At 34.4% G+C, this 16694-nt stretch overlaps 1 long non-coding RNA gene across 2 annotated transcripts; it reads right to left on the bottom strand.

Annotated features, from left to right (window-relative positions):
• Positions 1 to 3024: 3024 nt before the first annotated feature.
• Positions 3025 to 9737, bottom strand: LOC114581245. Of its 2 annotated transcripts, none has more exons than XR_003703129.1 (3): positions 9522 to 9737; positions 9093 to 9268; positions 3025 to 3459 (listed from the first exon to the last, which is right to left on the bottom strand). It is a non-coding gene; the product is annotated as an uncharacterized LOC114581245 (long non-coding RNA). The 2 variants fall into 2 exon arrangements; XR_003703130.1 differs by having other exon boundaries at positions 3302 to 3424.
• Positions 9738 to 16694: the final 6957 nt, after the last annotated feature.

Raw genomic sequence — 16694 nt, 5'->3', positions numbered from 1 at the left:
TCGAAGTTTTTTTTTTTTGGGGGGGGGGGGGGATGGGATGGTTGGTGTGTGTAAACTGTAGTTGAACAATTATTCATGTGTTGCGTTTTCATTATAGAAAAGTTCATTATAGCACTAAATAGATGTAATTCTTTTAATATTATTAATATCATTTCAAAAGAAAACTTCTTGATCTTGATGTTAATACAATTATGTATTTTATTTTATTAGATCATAGCAAAAAGTATATGTCAAGAGCTATTCAACTCATGCTTGAAACATTAGGGCAGAGAAAACACATAAAATTTTATGTATAATGCAGGGTCATAGTGGTAGAAAATCAAGCAGTTTGATAAATATTTATTATGTCATATCGATTATTATCAATGATATTCTGATCGTTTTTCATAGGAAGTTATATCTTCCAAATGATTTGGTGGCTTATGTTCGAAGAAGGTATGATTAAGCAAATACTCCTCTATGGAGATGCATTATTTTATAGAAGTTGATGTTATATTCAAGGTTGAAATTTACTTTAAATCCTGAACTACTTGAGATCTTCATGGCATATGGCATCACTTTGACCCATTTTTTTTATATAAAGCCATGATTATTTTTATGTGTTTGACTAGCTTTTTCAAGAGATGCAATTTGAAACTAATTAACATGTACTTCTCGAGAATGTGTAAATTTGTATGTGATACTCAAGGGTTTATTTCATGTTGGCATAACAACAAGTGGTTGGACCTTTAAATATGAGTTAATTTAAGAGTTGGTCTAGAGGGTTGGTTTTTGTAAAATATGGTCTCTCTGAAAAATGGGTGGGAATAAAGAAGCTACCAAACCCAATCCATATCACAGAGGGAAAAATATTTGAAGTCTTTGACATGTAAAATATAGAGAGAATTCAATAGTAGTTGCATTTTATTAGCCAATTGTGATGGAGAAAAGATTCTTCATAATTATCTTTCTATTCAGACGTGGATGTATCATGTTTTGTTATTAATCAAATCTAAGAAAATTCACAAGGCAAGTTTTGGTGCTTTAGAAGTTCATTTAAGGGTCCTTCAAATAGTTATAAGGATGATTAATTGTCTCCTTTAAAGAAAACAAAACTAGAGCGCCTTGCCACTGTGTTTAGCATTAGTTAACCAAACAAATTATCCTCACTGCCCTCTTTTATATATAATATAGATGTATATATGTTCATTGCAGATGATTTGAAAAATAAATTTTGAAGCCAAACATGAAATCATACTAGATGAATGAAATGCATAGTCTGTAAAAATTAAAGATTTGCAAGGTGAGTACATGCAAAGTTTGAATTTTAATGTAAAAAAATGACAGCCTTGGATGACCAATCACTAAGGTGTTGACTATATTTACTTCAATTTCTCTACAATATTAAGAGATTGATCACTCCCATTATGAATTAATTGAGGTAAGGAAGAAATACATTAGATAACAAAGGCCTTTAACTTTCCCTAAGATAGAATGGTCCATGCCTTTTTCTCCAAGTCATGTTAACTTGAAAGAAAAAGAACTAGTTAGGGAACCTTAATTGTATATTAATAACTAGCTAGGGAGCCTTAAATATATATTAAATTAGAAAGAGAATGTAATATGTGATGCTCTAGCACCTAAAATAGAGATTTTTTACTTGTACCGTTCTAGATGCTATTGTGTTTCCATTCACATTCACATGCATGTGACTTCTTAAATTAAGCTTTTTTATTAAGATTACTTAGCACTGATAATTTCTATTTAATACATGATAATAGTATGCATGCTCTGTGAGTTATTCATCTAAGATGTATGGAGATATTTTTTTGTATTTGAATGAATTTATTTTCACATTCACACAGGCACGCATATGCAAGGCCTTGAATTGATGATCTTTTAGTTACAAATCTAAGCTATAACACAATAGGTAAGTTGGGCATCAAATAGTTGAGAAAGTTATTTTAAGATCTTGCTTGAGTAGCAATGCACTTTTAAAATTTATTATTGACTTCAATTCTTTTTATTTAAAATAGGAAAAATAAAGTTGGAGATCATGTAAAATGTTATTTGTGATTTTCTTAATTATTTCTTATATCAGAAAAGAATTTTTATGAACCAAATTACATATCTTTTAAATTAACCAATGTCTAGTTTTAATAGTCTTATTTTCATTAATTACCTATTGCTTAAAGGAAGATCAACATGCGAATTCATAAGGCTTTGTTTAGATTAGGGGTGACAATTCAGGTTAGTGGGTAGATTTCCGGTATGACCTAAATTTGACCCAACCTGAAATGCCTGACCTAAACTTGAAATATTTATTATACAGGTTAAAATGTTCAAATCGAAAACCAAAACCCAACTCATTTGACATGTTTATCAATTTTTTAGATAAACATGAACCGTTTAACCCAAAATTTACCCATTTAATCCGAATTTAAATATTGATAATCAGATCAATTTCAATTTTTTCACGCCAACCTACACACAACCCAAAAATTATTTGAGTCAACATTCTTAACCTGATTCCAGCTCAAAAATTAATCAATCAATTCAAACTTGAATTTTTCAAATCGGATTTAGATCGAGTTATGGAATCAAGTCATTTTTTGGCACCCTTAATTTAGATGAATCAAGAAAAATAAAGTTTAACACAAAATAAATTTAATTAACATCACATGAATAATTAGTTCATAATTTGGCCCTAATTAAGTCTAATCATCTGAGTAATTAAGTATTATAAAATTTGCCAGTTTGCTAAGAGTTTAAAACAAAAAAATCCTAATTTTTAAGATTAGATTTGTTGTTCTTATTTACAAATTAGAATAAAATTTCATACATAGTTGTATTGTAAGGTTTAATAGATTCAAGCATACATATCAAAGAGTTTAAAACAAAAAACCCAAATTTTTAAGCTTGGTTTTGCTTTTCTTATTTACATTTTTTTTTTCAGGAAACTCACATATGGGTCTACACGTTAATTGAAATGAAAATTACAAGCCTTTAAAGAACATTAAGCTCTTTAAAATTATAGCCTTTGAATTAAAACCTACGAGCCAATGTTTCTATCTATTACAAAGAAGAACAACAGGAAAAAAAAGACAAACAAAAATAAAAGCACCAAAACGAGGGATGACTCCAGAGGATAACAAGAATATTCATTATTCTAGAGAGCAGCCAGAAGTTCTAATAGCCAAAACTTGCAAGTAACAACCAAATAATCTTACAAGGAAAAAGACAAACCACTAGCCATCGAACGATAATAGACAAAGGAGAAAAACCCAACTAGTGTTTTTTAGATTTCCTCCATCGCGTTTTGCTACCGCCACGAGAAAAATCTTTTTGATTGAGACGACCAACATTCAAACTTTACAATTCATGAAAATCACCCATGGGGTCACCCAAATCATCTCCAACACCAGCGCAAGGAGAGGAAGCATATCTGTCAAGCCAATCAGATTGATCCAAACAAGATTCCTTCATGGTCAATAATAAGTGAGTAATCCTTAGAAATGACAGAAATTGGCACATCAAATATATTTTGAATCTCATTAATAGAAGAAACAGCCAAATTTGGAGAATGCACAAGTGAAACATCTTCAAAGTCATTAGAAGGATCATTAGCATGCACATCCAACCCCCCCAAAGAGGGTTCCCCATGGACCAACCCGCAAGGCACAGAGAAATCAGCATCAATAGCAGAAAAAACATCCCCACCAACAATAAAATTAGAAGAAGGGTTGGGAGTAGCACACAGGCTAACCCCACAGTTATTTACATCCAACTTATCATTAACACCATCTATATTAACATAAGCCATAGCCACTTACCAAGTAACCACAACTGATTCAGCCACAACAGAATCACTAGGATGAGACACCAAACCACAAGGAGAATCAAACACATCAAAACTATTAACATCACACATAGTTTAGGGTTTCATTTGTAATAAGTCAATTCTACAAATTATAATGATATGTCAATGCCAATTATAATAGATAGATAATGGAAAAAAATGCATTATATGAATTTTTTTTAAGGTTAACTTGATTTTGGTTTTATGTGTGCATTTGTATGAACATTTAATTTTCAAATCTTCTTAAGGTGATTAAAATCAATTAACTATGTCAAGGGATTTTAGTTGATGTAAAGATTTCATTTGTGGATACTTTTTTGTCATTTGGTTGGATAAAGTCCTAAAAGCTTCACTTTATTAGCATAAGCAAATGTAAGAATCTAACTCGACTTACAAGAGAAAATACATGCACATAAAGATGTAGAATATAAGAAAAAGCTTGTGGGAGTGTAGGTCATGCATGCTAATTTTAAATGTTTTATTTATGAGATGTTGAACTTTTTTATGCATATTGCTAGAAGAGATTGAGGATATTGAAGTAGATCATTAGAAGTGTGATTCCGTAAGATTGTCACTTTATTTAAATAGAGTGAGTGTGACTCCATAGGGTTGTTTTATGCAAAGCAGGTGTGATACCAAAGGATTTTTTTATAATTGCTTATACATTATTATAAAAATTTGTACATTATAATTCTAAGGTCATTATATTGTCAAAAATTTTGTCTAACAAATAGTATTTTATTACTTTTTTTGTGGTTGTGGTATGTCAGTATGAATAAATGTATAATATTTTACTCTTTTTTTTAACTATGAATCATATAGATATTAGAACATATCATAATTGAATGTATAATAGATTATCTTGTCATAGAAAAAAAAGTTCACAATATGGTTTAAGACATTCATATATTTTTATAGATGTTTTATACTAACATGGATTAATGCATTCTAACATTTCTCTATGTTATGTTAATATTTCATAGAATTTGTAGGGTTCATAAACCTACAAATATAATTCTAAGGAAAGGCTTGCTTGACCTTGCATGGAGATCTCTGCGAGCTATTAACATCTATCCTATTTTCCTTTTGAATGGTTATAGATTTCACATTAGATCTTGATGTGAAGGGAATTTTTTTGAAAATTATGGTGTTTTCATTAGAAGGAACACTCACACAAAAAAAGAAGGTGACTACTATGATAACTTAGAGGAGGTTATTCAATTACAACATCTAAGTAAAAGGCCACAGTCAATTATTCCTCTTTAACTAAGTGGTTTGATCATATCCCAAATCAAGGTATAAAGGTACATTCCCTTTATAGTAGTATTGAAGGGAAGCGAAAGAGGAGATATTCTTAATTTGATCCCTCAACATAGCACACCAAGTAGCTCAAGTTTATTAAACTAGATATCCAAATAGAGTGAGTGAAACGTAAGATTGGCTTGTAGTTATTTAAACTATAACTTGAGGTATTATTGAGAGCCATGATATGATACAAGTTATGCATCAAGAAAAGAGAATGCCAAATTTTAAGGAACCAGTCCATGATGTTGAGGACCAAACATTATGTATTATTGAGATACAATTTGAAAAAATTGAAATTTATATTGATGACGGCGGTGACAATGACTCAATTGATGAAAAGATATTTAACTCAAGTGAAACCTCAGTTAATGAGTATCTGGAATGTAAAGTAGGACACTTGGATGCCTATGATATTTTTTCTATGTCCAATCCTATAGGACAACCCTACAGAAATCAGTCTCAACCATATTAGTTCTATTTTAAGGAATTTGTTGCATATCACATATCACAAGTCGGTCAGGTGGCTTTCAATGCAGTTGTCAGCATACTTATCAGTATATTTGTAGTATGTCAAAAATACATATGATACAAAATGAATAGTAAATACATACATATCATGTGGTCTATGTCTAAAAGTAATATGTTGACTCCTGGTCTTTCTATATTCAACATTATATTACTTTTTTTTATTAAAATGACATATAAGCTAAAGCACATAGTGAACCTTGAATATTAACCAATCAAAATGTTCAGGATGATGATATCTATCACATATCAAAAAATACACGATAAAAAATCACTAAATTAAGGCATTGCATCTTAATCAAATTTAAGAGAGATAAAATTCGAGAAATCAAAATCTTTGAAAAAAATAATAGGATTCATGTTACCTACCTCAATCAGAACACTTTTTTTACTAAAGTGACAAATAGAAATGGTCATAATGAACTTTCTCTCTCCTCTCTTCCCCCTTCTCTCCCCTTTCTTCCCCAACAAGGCATGAAATATTGGATTTGAATATTTTTATATAAAAATGAAATTTCATGTCCAACGCCATAGTGTCCAAGACCCTATCGCCGATGTGCCCTATTAATTGCCCAAAAACCTGAGAGCTCAATGTTGGGGCTCAACTCTTCTTGCGTAGTAGCTCTATCAATGCTACTACATTCGCAAGTACAACACCGTAGTGCTCTCACAGAAAAAATTTCTAAAATTTAGGGAACTTGAAATTGCGGGTTATTACAGGTTCATCATCAACAAATGTTTGCATGTACATAAAGCTTGATAAATATACATACATATATATTGCTTTTTAATATACATCCACATATGAAGAAGTAATAATATGAAATATTTTATTTATTATATAGCTTTAACCCATCCAAAGCCCATACAGAGACATCATCATAAGTAAGTATGATTCTCCATATGTATTTTAGAAGAAAATACCACAAGACATTCATGAAATGTGATTTCAATAGTTTGAGATAAATCAATACTACAAAGATCAAATGTACATTTTAAATTCTTGGCTAATTTTTTTGCAAAGTGATTGTCAAATAGATAGATTTCAGATGGCTGGCTCAATATAATGATAGGATCAGAAAGAACTTTGAGAAACAGAGCCGACTTGCCTGTGAGATATGTTCATAAATATTTACAAGTTGAATGACAAACCTTAGTGAATTGATGAGATTATTTGGGCTGATTTGAACAAAGCTTGGAGCAACTTAGATTATGCCAAGGAAATGAAGTATAATAAGTAGAATAGAGCCCTGATTGTGGCAAAATGGATAACTACCTCTATACTGGCAACTAGTTCCACACACTAGGGATAGAGGACATCTAATATAATTTGCTCCTTTAGTGTAGTACAATTTGAGTTCGTACATTATGATTAGTTCAAAAACTAAACCAGTCCAGTACAATGAAATCATCATAGTTATTTAGATGAACTATTCAAATTTTCGAACACATCGTACAATATGAACCGAAGATCGTCGAGTACGATCTATTAGTTTTTCTCTATGTTCATACAGGACGAGTCCTAAGATGATTAGAAATCATCACAGTAAGTCATCATGTACTACTATCATTATACAGTACAGTTAGTTGATTTCAATCAATATCGTAAAGTGTGACGTGCTATTATGAATTAAATCATAATTTTATTGACTAATTATGGTGATTAATTTAACTAAGATGTATAGTACGAATCAGATCGTACAGTATGATTAGTTAAAAAATTGATATTTGAATATCTTACTTAATTTATCCAACGGCTAGGATTTTCAAACCGTAACAAATCGCACAATACGATCTAGATCCTATAATACGATTAATTCACAAAAAAACTAATTGTTCAATTAGTCGTTAATCCCATTCTTTTTATACTGGTCGTATAGTATGATTAATACAAAAAATTTAACTTTTAAGATTTATCTCACTACCCCTGTGTGTGTGTGCACGATCACCCAATTGCATACACTCTCATGTGGTCAAACTCAAGAAATAGAAAATAAGTAAAAAAAAAAAAATAGAGATCTGTTTACTTGACATTCCTATTCTACCCATTTTTGAGCTTTTAGTAGCCTTGAGCAGTATCTGTCATACCTGCAATGTTAGTGCTTATAGACAAAAAAAATATCTAAAATATTTAATGAGAAATGTTACAATTCAATCAATAATGTTTTTCATCATCAAAATCACATATTAGAGATCCTGAATTGCAACACTAATCAGTCGAAAGGAGATAACTCTGACAGGGGAAATAAAACGAATATGGTAAGCACAAGTTGATATGCAAGCGCATTAAAGTTAGGTGAAAGTAGAGTTAAAAGCATTCATAAAACAATATCATTAGCAACAGACTCAAAAGGGTAAGGAGAGCAAGGAGAGGGGCGACGATTAGTTATAGTTTTTCATGTGTTACTTTTCATATTTCTTTTCTTAATTTTGTCTCACGTACTACTTCAGAATACGCATGCATTGCTATAATTAGCTGTTTAATGGGTTGTTTTTTTTATTAATATTTCTATTCAAAGTTGTTTGGTTTACTGTTATATTGTTATGATATATTGCTTTGCTTAGTTTTTTATAATCATAAGAGAAACTGTTATTCTGTTATTTGGTTCGGTCGACCGAATGAGAGAAATACTCGGTAGCAGGAAAAAAGCCGCGGTACCGAGGTGTACCGAGTACCGAGTTTTTCGGTCCGAGTTTTTCGGTACACCTCGGTACCGTGGTTTTTTGCCTGCGACCGAATGTTTCTCTGCATTCGGTCGGAGGACGTAATAATTGTTCGTATGAAAGAGCTTTTTTTGCTACTATGTTTTGATGAATTTCTATCGATTTTTTGGTCAAAATCTGTCGGTAAAGTTCTAATGAAAAAAAAGAGCAAAATATCCATTGGAATGAATGCCAGTGGATTTTCCAGTGGACAGATAAGGTCTGTCTGTTGGTTTTTTTTTTAATGATGGATCTTTCATGCCAATGTTTCCAACAAATTTTTCACTGAAAATCCATTGGAAACATTCCCAAAAAAATATTTCCAACCAAAAATCTCTCCAACCGGCTTTCTAGCGACGACTGGATCCACCAGAAATATTAATTTCCGATGAATTTATGCATTTTTACAGCAAATATTCGTCTGAAATACCAAAATTTCCAATAGTGTCTGCATGCATCTCGGTAACTTCAACTTACAGGCAATTTCTTTTTATTATTTGCAGACTTAATCGAACCTAATATATAGTAACAATCAGACTTGATTAACTTAACCCAACAACATCAAGTGCACATTTAATTTTTTTGCAGAAATCTTCTTTAGGAAGGACTCAATCAATTAAATAATTACAATACCAAAAAGACCACCATGCACTTTCACATCAACACTAATGAATCTCACAAAAAACACTATGCAAGTATCATATCAAGGTTGAAAACAAACCTGCAACAATTTTCTGAAAACTACTTTAAATTTATGTGAGTGCTCTTCATGGCCCTCCAATTTATCCTTTTATGCTGATGAATACTTGACACCTTCAATGCTGGTTCCAGGCTTATCTTCATAACACATAAAAGTCTTCTATAATACTATCTCTTGATAAACAGCAACAGTGGAATCTGCACAAAGATAGTGGAGCAACATCGCAAAAAAAGATATTCTCCATGATTGTAACACATGCTACCAACTATATAGATATTCTCCATGCGGAAGGAAGACGTCCCAAAGAAGCCTAAGTCAAATTCTCATAATTTTTTTTAAAAAAAGTACCAATAAGTATTTCATAAGAGCTCAAGCAGTCATGCCTGCTTTGATTCATTATCTGAAAGCAACCATTCAAGAAAGTTAAAAACAAAGTTAGGTAATAGGAACCGAAAAGTCGTATCAGTTTCTTCGACGGAACACTAATCAGCACAGTCCAGACTCCATTGAATTATGGGAAGAGGAAGAGATTTATGATTCATGCAGAAAAATAGGGAAGAAATGGTGGACATGAAGAAAAAACAATGGGGCCTTCTGAGTGGCTCAAATCAGTGGAATCCAACATAGGAGATGATTTTCATGGCCCATGGTTAGAATTCCATTGCTTTCATGCAACTTCATGTCGAATGCTTTCTGCAAACACCATGCTGTGACACCACCAGCTACTGAGTTCATTATTTTGTTCCCCTCTCCTGAATCAAAGTTTTGTCTTGTGGTCTTCTTAACAATGATATATTTATCTTGAACGAACATGAACCATATATGTTAATAAAGTTGTCAAAAGATCAGATTGGCTTTGTAGTTTTAAGTTTTTTTTTTAATTAAATATTTATGTGAATCAGGTTTACTGAAAAACAAATTGCATATTCTAACAAAACAAATAGATAATAATAATAATTTCAGCTAAAAACAAGATGTATATAGTAATTGTAAGAGATGATGAGCAAATTCATGTTGATTTCTATAGTTTGAAGACTGTAAATTTCAAAATTACAATGCATTGGACCATCTTAAATTATGTCAGAAAGTTATAGTAGTTTCATCAATTACAATTTACAAAATTTTGCATTGGAAAATGCAAAGGATAGCTTGAATAGTTAAGCAACCACACATAAAAAGAGGTAATAGTGAACAATTTTTATGATGTAAAAAGTGACTGAATCAATTGTTAAAGCTGAAGAAAACTATAGCACAACAGAGAACTTTGTTAATGTAGAGTTGCAGGTCTACTAATATTGTGCAATGCAAGTGCTTCCAAAACTTTTTTTTTTCCCACAAATTCAGCCACTGAAAGTAAACCAGGCAAAGAAACTAATAGAGCTCTAAAATCATTAAAAGAACCAAAAACCCCCCCGCGTGCCTCCTCTCAACTGGAAGGACTTCCTCACCTCTAGCTTCCAAGTTTCTACTGAGTTATCACATTTCCTCGCCCTCTATCCGACCCACAACATCACTGCTTAGTTCACCAAGGACATGTTCACTGCTGGTGCGCCATAGTGGTTGTTGTCCCTAATGGGATACTCGATAGGCAAAAGGTCCTTTTACGAGTCGCTTCTCGCAGCCATCAACAAAGCATGGATATTGAAAGGCACCCTGTCCCTCCCTGCTCACCATGGACGATGGATTCTTTTTCTTTTAAGTTCTCTACCATGGAGGAGTATTTGCTTGGTTGGGTGGCCCCTGTTTTTTTTTTTTTTCGAAAAACCCTTCATCCTCCAAAAATGGACCCCTGATTTCACTCTCAAGCGTGAAGAGTTCCCTTCAATTACCTTATGGATCAAAATCATGAACTTCCCCCTCTCTAGTTGGACCCACAGGGGCATTTTCAAAATTGCTAGCTGTGTTGGCATCCCTCTTGCAGTCGATTCGCTCATACCTGCTAAAACTTGTCTTACGTTTGCTTGTGTCCAGGTTATTAGCACCTCCCACTTCCCTAATGAAATTTATTACTATGTTGATGGGGAGATTATACCTCTTAAAGTCATTTAAGACTGGAAGCTTGAACCTTGCTCTCATTGTGACTCAATCATGCATCCCCCTACCCTTTGCTAAAAAAGCCCCACCCCTCAGACCCAAAACCCAAATCGTCCTAGAGGCAAAGTACTAGTCGGAAACCCCAACACACTCCTCTACATAGGCTGATAGTCACTATGCCCCCACTTCCAACCACCACCCATCTGCCTCCCTCCCCCTTTAATCACCCAAGCAATTTCTCCACAACCAACCCTTCCTTCTCACAAATTTCAAATATTAACTCTCCTTCTGAGGAAGTGTGCACTCATGCAGACCCACTTCCCCCGTACACTAACTCGCTCACCACTGACACCAGGAACAATTCTCTGCCCTAGTTGTGTAGGACAACCCGAAAAATAACAATCCAAACCCCCCATTTCCAATCCCCTCAAACTAATAACCTCTGTCTCTCTCATATTACCTTCTAAAAAAAAATTCAGAGCCCCACCCATACTTCTTCCTCCAACTTTATCTCCACCCACTCCCACTCCTACACCCCTTACTCAAACTTCCCTTCCATCGAACAAGAACCTCACCACGGTCCTTCATCACAACAACCTCAATAACCAGCTGCCCACAACCCTAAAAGCACAAGAGCTAAACATGCAAAAAGGCAGTCATCACCCTCCTAAATACCAATGATCCTCTCCAAGCTTGTTTCCTGGAATGTCCATAGTTTTAATAGCCCTGCCAAAGTTTTGAGCTGCAAGCATCTTATTTCCAGCCACAATGTAAACCTACTCTTCATTTTGGAGGCTAAAATCTTGTCCTCCTCAACCAATGACCTCTAGTTTGCTGCTACCCACAATGTCTTCCAAACCAAAGCCTTCTACAAAAAATTTTGCTTTCCCTGATCCTAGTCATATCTGGATAAAATGGAACCCCAATGCTGTTGATTTCAAACTTCAATTTACTTTGATCCAACTCATCCATGACACAATTTTCTTTGCCTCCTGGCAGTTTGTATATGATTCCAACCATTTAGGTGAAAGGCAACTAATGTGGAAGAAACTGCAAACTATTGCTAGTATTATTTTTTTCAATATGCTTTCCTCTTGGGCTATTTTAGGAGAGTTTAACTACTGCCCCAACCCTTAATTCTAAGAAGGTCGGTGGGACTAAGCTCTCATTCAACAAGTGTAGAGATATTTAACGACTTGATAATTAACATTCTAGCTTATGACCTCTCATCTGTGGGGCACTTCTACACCTTGTTCTACAAAAGAGCTGAAAACCCCATTCGTATCAAGCTTGACCACATCCTAGTAAACGTCTTGCTTTCCTCCTTTCCCAATTCCTTTTATAGGGTTAGTGATCGCCAATGGTCTGATCACTCCCCTCTAATATTGTATCCTATTGTTGAACCTGATAAAAATCATAGATTCATGTACAAGAATTATTGGTCCAAGAATATTGAGTTTTGGAATCTCTTGATTGAAACTATCTCACAATCGAACAAGGGGATCTCGCTCTGCTCCTTCTACTATATGCTAAAAAATGTCAAAATTTCTATCAAGCAAGGCTAACTCTATTCTCCTCCAAAAAGAGCTAGACTCTTTAAATGGCCACCAAAACTCTATGCTCAGTTATATTTAGGCCAACCCAATTAACCCTTACCTTAATGAAGCCCTGAAAAGTGCTAACCTTAAGCTTTCCTACTGCCAAACTTCCCTGTCCAACTGGATTATTCAGCAGGATAAAGACAAATAGATTTTCAATGGGGAAGATGATCTTAAATTCCTCTATTCCAAGATTAATATCCATAAAAATTGTAACCCAATCAAGGAAATACACTCGGACCTGGGAGTTCTTACCTCTATTGTCGACATCTCTAATGCCTTTATTTAACACTTATTCAACCCCACCCATCCTAAGCCCTCTAAGGCCCTAAGCATACTACCTGGAAATACTATTCCCACCCACCTATTGGCCAACTTGATTGCTCTTGTAACCATGAAAGAGATTAAATGCATTGTTTATTCAGGCCCATCATGTTCGGCCCCAGGTCCTGACGGATACATCTTTGATTTTAATAAATCATTTTGGAATACTATTGGGGTTCAAATTTGTGATGTTGTGTTATCCTTCTTCTCTAATGCTTATATGCCTAGATAAGTCAAAGCCACTGTTATTTCTCTCATTCCCAAGTTACCGCATGTCACCAACATCAAGGACTTCAGGCATATCTCCTTATGCAATGTTATGTATAATATCATTGCAAAAATTATTGCAACAGGATGAAAGATGTTATGTCGTTCATTATACATTCTAGTCAATGATGAATTATCAAGAATATAATTATTTCTAACAACATCATTCTTGTGCTAAATTACTAGGAAACTTTAACAGGAACCCAAGAAATAGTTTCTTTTGTGCAAAATTTGATATTGCTAAAGCTTTTGATACCATTTCTAGGGAGTTTCTTTTGGAATGTCTTGCTGCCAAAGGCTTCCCTAAGGTGTTTGTTTCTTTGATTAAAGCTTGTGTTTTGGATTTTCATTTATCTTTGTGCATCAACGGGGCTCTTCAAGGTTTCTTCCCTTCTGCTTCTGGGCTTCATCAGGGATGCCCGCTCTCCCCTTATCTCTTCAGCATTGTCATGGATGTCCTATCTTCTTATTTAGACATGGTGGTTGCCAATAACAATTTTTTTTTTGAAATGACTGTAGGTAATTCTTATGTCTCCCACCTTTTGTTTGCTGTCAACCTACTTATCTTTAGCCGTGCAACTATGGGCAATGTTAGAAACCTCAACAGTATTCTCCACCACTGTGCTGCAATCTCTGGACTCCATGTCAACCCCTCTAAAAGCGCCATCTTTATCACCAAAAATTGCTCTCAGGGCTAGGAAATATGTGATGTTCTGAATATTACCTTATCACACTCCTTCATGAAATACTTGGGAATTTCCATTTTCTAGAGGAAATTGAGGCAATCAAATTTTCATCCTTTGATTCATAAAATTTCAAACTTGCTGGATGGCTAGAAGGCTAAAACCCTCACTTTTGCGGTCAAAATTCAATTTATTAAATTCACCATTTACAACACCCTTGCCTACTGGATCAGAGGTTCTATTATACCTAAAGCTAGTTGCAAAAATATTAACAGTCTTTGTTCTATATTTTCTTATTTTGGCAATATTAACCTAAGGAAGTTGCATACTATCTCATGGAGAGATACCTGCAAGCGAAAGTCTTATGGTGGTTTAGGAAATCATGCCATTGATACTATATACCATGCCTTCTCATCCTCTCTTGTTCGGAGATTTCTTAACTCAAACAATTTTCTCTTTGACTGGTGGTGTTCTAAATACCAATTCATGTGTAACCCAAATGTGCCTATGTAGCTGTTAGCACTAGGCAATCCATCTCCCTCACCATTCATCAGTCTAGTAACCTCTCCCTCCTTTGGGACTTGTGGTGCAATGGTAATTCCATTGTTGAACTAATCACAATGCATAATTTCGAGAATTGTAGTGAAATATTATCCCTCTGGGATGTCAGTAAAATCATCATTAATGGTACTTGGGCCCTCCCTCCCTCCATGATTTCACCCTTACTGCTGTGATAAAAGAAATTCCTATTGCTAAGTAAAACATAGGCCACCAGTGGATGGATAACTGAAACTCAAGCTTCAAGTATTTATCCTTGCAATTTTTTTCTTCTTCCACATTAGTTACCTGGCACTAAAGATATGCGCCACGTTTTTCTTCTTTTATGTGGATGGCCTTCTGTGGTGGTCTCAAAACTGCTGATGTCTTAGCTCACTGTGGAATTCACTCTCTAGATTACTGCTCTTTCTATTTTACTGATTAGGAATCACAACACATTTGTTTTTTGAATGTGATTACACTTTCTCCACCATTAAGTCCTTTCTTCCCTGGCTGAGGGATCGACTTATGTGCCTGAACCTGCACCAAACTTTTGATAGCATCACCGAGTAAGGCTTATCTGTTATCAAGAAAAGCTTATATATACTATATACTTGCGATATTATTTATTTTATCTAGAGAGAAAGAAACGAAAAAAATATTTGGTGGTTCTATAAACTGCCAAGTTACGCTCATTGTTAAAATCAGGAAGGCTATTTTGAGCAAGATTGCTCTATGGAAGAACCACTCCTCTATTATTCAGCTGCTCTAATTATGGGCTTGGGTTGCTGCTCTCCCTCTTTGGCTTTGGTTTTTTACCCCACGAGTGTTGCTTTGCTAAATCTCGGTGCCAATGGTATTTTTTTGGAAGAATGATGATGATTGGTGCTATCAACCTGTGGCCCCTTGGACGGCCTCTTGGCATGCAGTGGTTACAATTTTTCTCTATTAACTCTCTATGATATCTGCTTGTTGGATCCGACCCCATTTTTGAAGCACCCTAAGTCCTTCAGTGCTACCTCCTCTCTTTTTCTTTTCTTCTTACTGTAATTTTTTACGTGGCGGCTCTCTTTTTGTTGTCGAGCTCATCGGTTCTCTTTTACTATTTTTACGCATGTAATTATTTACTTTTTCATTAATCCATACAAGCTTTGCCCCTAATTCCACCCCCCCCCCCCCCCACAAAAAAAAAAAAACCAATACTTATATAAATATGATATGATTGATATATAAATATTTTGCACTTATTTTTTATTAATTTGAAATATGAGTTAATACACAACTCATTTGGTCAATTGATTGAGAGTTTATGCTACCAACTAAGAGGTCTTGAGGTCAAGTCTAGTGTATGTGATGTGTGTGTGAGTGTCACGACACAACCCGATTGGGACGGATCCCGCTCGCATTGGGCCGCGACGGAGCCAACAAATCCAGGATCTGGCTTTGAAATTTGCTTCAGAACTTTCTTCCAAATATAAAACAGACAGAAAAACACAGAGCTACTATAAACATCCAAACACAGCGCAGTTCATCTATTTTTTCTTTCATCTAAATAATCATATACAGATACAGTACATGACTTACAGACAAAAAGAATAGAACATAACAGAAAAGCCATGACTGTACAAAAATAAAAAGTATCAAGTATTTAATCACAGATCAGACTCAGAACGTCTAGTCCAAGACCTCCTTCCTTTTCCCAGAACTTGAAAACCACGCAGAAAATAAGGATGAGTTAACAGCTCAGCAAGACATCAATCACCAATCAAAATCATCAAAAACTCTCATCAGAAATCACATCAGAAAAGTATCCGTACAAAATTTGAACAATCATACAGAAATCGTATAACAGACAGAACAGATAATAGCTCAATCAGAAATTAGCTTACGGATACAGAAAATTGAAGTCATATCGAATCGGAGTTCGGAATAGATATCATAAAGCTTTCAAATCACAGAGCAGACAGAATCGTACAGAAATAAGAAATCAAATAATTCACAGAGCAGATTCAGATATCAGATTTCAGATGTCCCTGACACAAACAGAATCTCGATGGATTCTGGCCCCTTATGCATCCCTTCCCTGACATAAACAGAATCTCAATGGATTCTGGCCCCTTATGTCTCCCGTTGTGCTTATAGCACCAGAACAGAACAACATTACAATACTAACTGTACCC

Source organism: Dendrobium catenatum, unplaced genomic scaffold (genome assembly GCF_001605985.2).
Source record: "Dendrobium catenatum unplaced genomic scaffold, ASM160598v2 fragScaff_scaffold_1617, whole genome shotgun sequence".
NCBI classification, from domain to species: domain Eukaryota; kingdom Viridiplantae; phylum Streptophyta; class Magnoliopsida; order Asparagales; family Orchidaceae; genus Dendrobium; species Dendrobium catenatum.
Note: the sequence above shows the minus strand (reverse complement) of the source record. Positions and strands in the feature narration are given on the sequence as shown.